This window comes from Triticum aestivum, chromosome 3B (genome assembly GCF_018294505.1).
Source record: "Triticum aestivum cultivar Chinese Spring chromosome 3B, IWGSC CS RefSeq v2.1, whole genome shotgun sequence".
NCBI classification, from domain to species: Eukaryota; Viridiplantae; Streptophyta; class Magnoliopsida; order Poales; family Poaceae; genus Triticum; species Triticum aestivum.
In genome coordinates, this window is record NC_057801.1 from 750299078 (window position 1) to 750307167 (window position 8090).

The 8090-nt window shown below is 41.9% G+C and overlaps 1 long non-coding RNA gene across 1 annotated transcript; it reads right to left on the bottom strand.

The window, feature by feature from the left end:
- Positions 1-2407: 2407 nt before the first annotated feature.
- On the bottom strand, positions 2408-5076 carry LOC123066336 (uncharacterized). The gene is made up of 3 exons (XR_006431312.1): positions 4774-5076; positions 3905-3991; positions 2408-3680 (listed from the first exon to the last, which is right to left on the bottom strand). It is a non-coding gene; the product is annotated as an uncharacterized lncRNA (long non-coding RNA).
- Between the last annotated feature and the right edge of the window lie 3014 nt (positions 5077-8090).

An 8090-nucleotide genomic window follows, 5' to 3' on the forward strand; every position in this document is an offset into this window, starting at 1 on the left:
GGGCCCGTGCTTTGGCTTCTTCCTGGCAACTGGCTTACCGGGCGCGGCAACTCCCTTGCCGTCCTTCTCGAAGTTCTTCTTACCCTTGCCTTTCTTGAAACTAGTGGTTTTATTGACCATCAACACTTGATGTTCCTTTTTGATTTCTACCTCTGCTGATTTCAGCATTGAAAATACCTCAGGAATAGTTTTCACCATCCCTGCATATTGTAGTTCATCACAAAGCTCTTGTAGCTAGGTGGGAGCGACTGAAGGATTCTGTCAATGACCGCCTCATCCGGGAGGTTAATGTCTAGCTGGGACAAGCGGTTGTGCAACCCAGACATTTTGAGTATGTGCTCGCTGACAGAATTATTTTCCTCCATCTTACAGCTGTAGAAGTTGTTGGAGACTTCATATCTCTCGACCTGGGCATGAGCTTGGAAAACCATTTTTAGCTCTTGGAACATCTCATATGCTCCGTGTTGCACAAAACGCTTTTGGAGCCCCGGTTCTAAGCTGTAAAGCATGCCGCACTGAACGAGAGAGTAATCATCAACAGCGACTGCCAAGCGTTCATAACGTCTTGGTTCGCTGGGACGGGTGCTTCACCTAGCGATGCTTCTAGGACATATGCTTTCTTGGAAGCTATGAGGATGATCCTCAGGTTGCGGACCCAGTCCGTATAGTTGCTACCATCGTCTTTCAGCTTGGTTTTCTCTAGGAACGCGTTGAAGTTGAGGTTGAAATGAGCGTGAGCCATTTGATCTACAAGACATTTTGCAAAGGTTTTAGACTAAGTTCATGATAATTAAGTTCATCTAATCAAATTATTTAATGAACTCCCACTCAGATAGACATCCCTCTAGTCATCTAAGTGATACATGACCTAAGTCAACTAGGCCGTGTCCGATCATCATGTGAGACGGACTAGTCATCATCGGTGAACATCTCCATGTTGATCGTATCTTCTATATGACTCATGCTCGACCTTTCGGTCTCTTGTGTTCCGAGGCCATGTCTGTACATGCTAGGCTCGTCAAGTCAACCTAAGTGTTTTGCATGTGTAAATCTGGCTTACACCCGTTGTATGTGAATGTTAGGATCTATCACACCCGATCATCATGTGGTGCTTTGAAACAACGAACTTCCGCAACGGCGCACAGTTAGGAGGAACACTTTCTTGAAATTGTTATGAGGGATTATCTTATTTACTACCTTCGTTCTAAGCAAATAAGATGCAAAAACATGATAAATATCACATGCAATCAAATAGTGACATGATATGGCCAATATCATTTTGCTCCTTTGATCTCCATCTTCGGGGCTCCATGATCATCATCGTCACCGGCATGACACCATGATCTCCACCATCATGATCTCCATCATCGTGTCTCCATGAAGTTGTCTCGCCAACTATTACTTCTACTACTATGGCTAACGATTTAGCAAAGAAGTAAAGTAATTACATGGCGTTATTCAGTGACACGCAGGTCATACAATAAATAAAGACAACTCCTATGGCTCCTGCCGGTTGTCATACTCATCGACATGCAAGTCGTGATTTCTATTATAAGAACATGATCAATCTCATACATCACATATATTTCACTCATCACATCCTTTTTGGCCATATCACATCACAACGCATATTCTGCAAAAACAAGTTAGACGTCCACTACAAGGATTCGGGTCTATTGCAACGAAATCGTTCATCGCAATACATGCTGATTTGTGGCAATAAGTACATATTGCCACGAAACAATATTCGTTGGCAGCCGTTGCGACTGAACACATGGTAATAGGTTATTGCCACAAAAAAGCAACTGTGGCAATAAAGTGTGCTATTGCAACAACCATGTGGGAAATTGCCACATGTTTTGCTGTGGCAACACTCACCTGATGCCACAATTTGCTTTGTGGAGATAGCTTTAATGCAACATGTAAAAAATCATGGCTATTGATAGCTCGTCGCGATAGACATTTGTGGCAACAACCTATGCCAACAACGCTCGTTTCGTGGCGCATACTCTTCCGTGGCAATAGTCAACTGTGGCAATAAACTATGACAACAATCCTTGTTTTCGTGGCAGTAGACATTTTGCCACGAACCGCTACACTTGTGGCATTAACTTATGGCAACAAATATTCCAGTCGTCGTAACAGGAAATTGCAACATACTAGTTTTGGTGGCGATAAAAAGGTATCACAACGGGTGAAATGTTCGCAGCGAAAAACTATTGCGACAATTTAAAATTTTTGTTATGCTAACATGTGGCAACCAAAAGTGGGTTGTGGCAATAGCCTACTAGATCATGATGGGCACGTGTTGTTGTGCCCGTCCATTTTCACAATAAAATGATAGGTGATTCCAGAAATATATAGCACTATGAAATGTAAGTTACATAAGATAATTTGGAAGCTACAACATGTAAAGGGGATATAAGTATTCATTCGTAGTAGAATGGTCCGAGATAAACTGAGAAAATGGACCAAGGAAAAATATTGTACATCAACGTAACTACTTTCTCTATGGGCAGCATAGCATCGCTAGAAATCAAAGCAAATGCAAAGCGTCATGGTGTGACAGTAGAGAATCCCAACGGTTTTGCCTTCAGTATTCAGCAATGTAATTTACTTTGATATTCAATAAAATGCGTCACAAGTCATTTCCATATGAAAAAATAGGTTCGAGACCTGTGGTGAAAAAAGAAGGCAAGTTGTCCAATGCCTTTTCTTCTCCTGATTCTGATTTTGGTTCTTTGATGGTTCTAATTTCTACTCCTTCCCGGTGCCTTATCTAATCACATGTTCCTCGATTTTCTAGTTTGCTTTGGGAATCCATGTCCGTCCATGTTTCTTGATTCTATCATCTCCTTGATTTTGATTATAATGCTTTGGGAATCCATGTCCGTCTATGTCAAAACTGGATAATCAGCTGCTACAGCATTTGCAAGGCCTCTAGCAGCGCTTCACCAATAACATAAGGTGTGTTTGTGCCCATCCATCATGTAGAAAGAACAACATAAATATTTGAGAAAAAACTGAAGTGTGAAAACATTAGATAAGGTTCGGAAACTGGGAATTAGTATTGTACATATCTTCATGAGAAGAGAAGATGGGGCAACAACGGACTTACCAAAGTGGTACTTTGAACAATATGTCAATTCGGTAAAGATGTAGAAACAATAGACAAACCAAACTGGTAAATAAACCATGACCACAGCCATGCTCACGCTAAAAATTTGTTCATCAAACACTAAGTAATTATGCCAAAATAATACTATAACTAAATAGCAGATCCTGAAGCAGCCCCCTACTCTCAAGCTGTACAAAGTGTCAATATGCAATTATGCATACTTTGAGAAGTGCTTAGAACTGTGTCGTGGCAAAGAAGAGTCACATAGTGCAGAATTAGTAGTGTGCATCAAATTACGTGAAATATAGAATCCTTGCAAACCTAAAAGAAAATAATATTTCTAAGGTGAAAGAACTGTAGAAAGGGCAGTGCAGCAGTGGTTACAAACTGAAAGAGAAAAACATGTTTCCATATCAGCAGAATTAACCACCTAAGGAGAAACAGATAGTGAGAGAACTCACATCCTCTAGTCTTGGTCAATGTATGAGATGAGAGTACGGCATCACTTCCTGTACCATTATCACATCAACTCGTCCAGATCCATAAAGCCTTAGAATTGCACCTGGAAATGTACGTAAGACTGTAAGAGGCATGCTAACCTGAAAAACCAACAACAAATGAAGCTGCAATATAACTGCATATTTCTACATCGAGTAGCTAATTCACACCTGTGCCGCAAGTAATAATTAAATACGGTCCCTTGTTAACAAAATTTATAGCTTCAGACCATAGCAAAACAGGCTCATCTTCTCAGATAAAAGTGTATTAGTATATGAGAGATGCCACCTGATAAACAATGTCCAGCATAAGCAGTGCAACCACATAAGCAGATGTGAAGGCTTTCATTATTGCTCCAATATCAAGTTGCGTCAGCTGCAACATACTATTAACTTTGAGTTAAAGTATATACTATATATGGCAATACTAACAACAGGCCAAAGAGCATGCTATGTGTTATATATAGAACTGAATCCAACTTAACATGTATTATATAGATTGAATCATCAACATCCGCATTGTAATTTCGTTGGGAACCTGCAACAAAATAACTACAAGGCCCCATCTCACGCACGTCTCCTCCTCTCTTCTCTTTGTTCTCTTTCTCTTCTGGAGAAGATCCATTTATTTGCCCATGATCCAATCGCACTACCAAAGGTCCTGATTGTACCACAATGGGTCAATTCCTTCTCACTTTTCTCTCAAGTTTCTCACATCTCTCCTCTGCTTGATTGAGTCCAATTGTTTTGGGTGAACAATTCTTCAGTTAACCTCCACAGTACACAGCTTGTTTCTATGGACGTCGGGCCAATAATTAATACCTTTTGTTTCGATTTAAAATTATCCATTAAGACGAATATGCAGAACAGAATCATACAGACACATGTTAATATTATTAACAGAAAACACGTCTAGATGGAACTTTATCTGAATCCTCACGACAAGGACTTCAATTCAGCCTAGGCAATCTAACCAGAACTACATAGAGATGCCGGTCCAGGTGCCAGGAACTTGGAGGGTAAAACAAGTTGCAGACTAATTGGCTGCCAACTGAAGCAGGAGAGTAGGAATACAAAAAAAAAAAAGACTGATCTACAACGCTCGCTATGGAGGTTCAGGGATGCGGCTTGGTGATGAACCTGGTTCCAGCGTCTCACCTCTGGGTCGGCCATGTGGCGAGCAACCCCGACGTAGGCAGGCCGGCACTGCGCTCGCGATGCAGGGGAGAAGACGGGAACTCGGTCGGCGCCGACGCCAGACCGCATCGCTGCCGCTGGCATGGCCGAGGACACGAGACGCGGCACGCGTCAGCGGGCGCGGAGGAGAGGGAGGAGGGCGAGATCGAGGACGACGACTCCTCGTGGTGCAGTTGACTCCGGTGTGGTTCGCTGTGATGACGCCGTCAGCACGGAGGAACCAGAGACGAGAGCTCAGATCCAATCGCCGGTGAAGACGCCGTGTGATTTGGTTTAGAATAAAATCGTGGGTAGTTGGGAAGGGTGTTTAAATAGACTATTTTTTTTTTGGTGGAAACACAAAATATTGGCGCAAACTACTGTAAGCCGAAATTAGGTGGCGCAAAAGTAATTATTTTTGGAGGGAATGTCTATAGAATAATAAAATAAATTGGAAAAATTAATATTTCAAAGCAGTATGAGATATATATGCGGCTAAAGATAATGTTACTAAAATATGTTTGTAAAAGTCATTTCTTGGTGAAAAGACCACCAAATCCCAGAATCATGGAGGGGTGATCCAGCACCCTCCCACTAAAACATGTATGGTACGTATAAGTAGTTCAATATGACCAATTCATGGCATCATATGTTTCGAGGATACCATATTTTGCATTGTTGTTGCCATTGAGTGTTTTCAAGTCCCGGCAAATCGTCTCATGATCGTCGGTAGGCGGCGTGTGGGAAGGTCGCATCCATGGCCGGTGGAGAGGCTGGAGCTTGCGGGCAAAGGTCGGGAAGAGGGACGACAGAACTGCTTGGTTAGCACCAAGGATGGAGGCAGAGGGCGACAGGAGCCATGGCCGACCAGGAGCGGCATGCAAGGTCAGAGGGGCGGCTGGCCGTCCGGGGCTTGCCGCCTGGGTAAGGACTACGCGAGTTGCAGCCTTGCAGGGGTGGCTGTTGCGCGGAAGTAGGGTCGTGACCGATGCTAGCACGTTGTTGCCGGACAACCTGGCTGTAGGTACAACCAGGTTTGCACTGTATTTTCAGAAATCATTTCAGAAAGCAGCAAAAACTTGGCCAATTTTAAACTACACACCACAGGAACCTCATGTGACCCTCACTTTAAAACTCCTAGGTTATACTCTTGACTTGAAACTGGGATGGGTTGACGAGACGATCAATCTATGTTAGTATCTTGTATTTCCATGGCTAACGAGCCCATTTGTTTGTGCGCCGAGTAATAAAAAGAAAAAAGTGTGCCGATAAATAAAAGGAAAAAACCATGACGGGGGGATTCGAATGCGCAAGCTTCTGCCCCATCCATGGCCGGTGGAGAGGCTCGAGCTCGCGGGCGAAGGACGACGGGACTGCTTGGTCGGCACCGAGGATGGATGAAGAGGGCGACGGGAGCCATGGCCGACCAGGAGCGGCGTGCAAGGTCAGAGGGCAGTGCGCCGGCCGGGGCTTGCCGCCTGGGTAAGGACGATGCGAGTTGCAGCCTTGCAGGGGTGGCCGTCGGTAGTAGGGGTCGTGACCGATGCTAGCACGTTGTTGCCGGACGACCAGACTGTAGGTACAACTAGGTTTGCACTACAATTTCAGAAATCATTTCAGAAAAGTAGCAAAAAACTTGGCCAATTTTGAACTACAGACCACAGAAACCTCATGTGACCTCACTTTAAAACTAGTAGGCTATACTCTTGCCTTGAAATACAAGTACAGATGGGATGGGTCGATGAGACGGTCAATCTATGTTAGTATCTCGTATTTTCATGGCTAACGAGCCCATTTGTCTATGGGCCGAGTTATAAAAAGAAAAAGCACGCCGACAAATAAAAGGAAAAAACCACGACGAGGGGATTCGAACGCGCAAGCTTCTGCCCCATCGCTGGGCAAGATAGCCACGAGGACAAATCCGTGATATGTTTATTGTGGCGATGCACAGTCCATTATATAGATATACTTGTCCTTTAAAAAATTCATAATTTTATAAAATGTTCAAGAGTTTTTTCAAAAACGTTAATCGATTCAAAAAGCTAATGATAGAAAAATAAAAGTTCGTGTACACAAAAAATGTCCATGATTTTTTTAAATATCAAAACAATGCTTTGGATTTTTTAAAAAATAATTCATTTTTTAAATGTTCACCAATTCAAAATAATATTCATGAATTTAAAAAATATTCTTGACAAAAAATGTCTCTGAATTTCAAAAGTTGCTCCCCAATTTCAAGAAATGTTCACATATGCAGAAAAAAAACTTGTTGACGAGTTCCAAAAACTTTATTGGTCCATCGTTATTGGGAATTCTATCAAACTATATGTAAACTTTTTTTTACATTGTATAAACATTTTGGAAAAGTTCACATACATTACTCAGAAATATATGAATATTTCCTTTAAATGTCACGTTTTATTTTTAGGATGGGAATACACATTTTTGAACATTGTTGGGAATTTTATCAAACTATGTACAGTGTCCCTGCAAAAAAAAAAACTATGTACAGTGTATTCTCCAGTATGACACGTTAACCCAGTCCCGCTCGTCCGAATGGGCCCATACGTCCGTGGGATATATGAGAATAAAAAGGGAAAAAAAGCACGAGGGAGGGAATACACATTTTTGAACATTGTTGGGAATTTTATCAAACTATGTACACTGTATTCTCCAGTATGACACGTTAACCCAGTCCCGCTCGTCCGAATGGGCCCATACGCCAGTGGGATATATGAGAAAAAAAGGGGAAAAAAAGCACGAGGGAGGGGGGTAGGGGGGTCGAACATTCAACCTGTGCGCCGGTGAAGCACGTGCTAACCACCAGAGTAAGCATTTGTATGATATATATGTGGAAATGCACTTCTTATATATCTAGTCTTTCCTATAAGAAATCAATTTATGTTTTTTTGAGAAAAAAAATCCATTTAGGTTTTTTTTTGAAGCAACAGAAATCCATTTAGGTATACGTAGTCTTTTCTTTTGGGCTGGACAGACCCGTATTTTTTGTTTGAAAGCTACGGCCCAGTTGCTTTCTGTGTGCTCTGGTTTTTTGTTCGTCTTTTTTTTTTGGCGGTCTCCTACTTGGCGCGAGCGACCTGGTGTGTAACCCTCTGCTCTCAGTACGTACAATTTTTTTTGAAATTTCGAATGTTTTTAATTCTTGAATTTATTTTCAAATCAGTAAATATTTTTACAAATTGGGGTGAACATTTTTCGAATTTAAAATCTGTTCACCGAATTGAAAAAATTATCACCATAATTTTGAAGTTGCGCACATTTTCTAAATTTATGTTTTT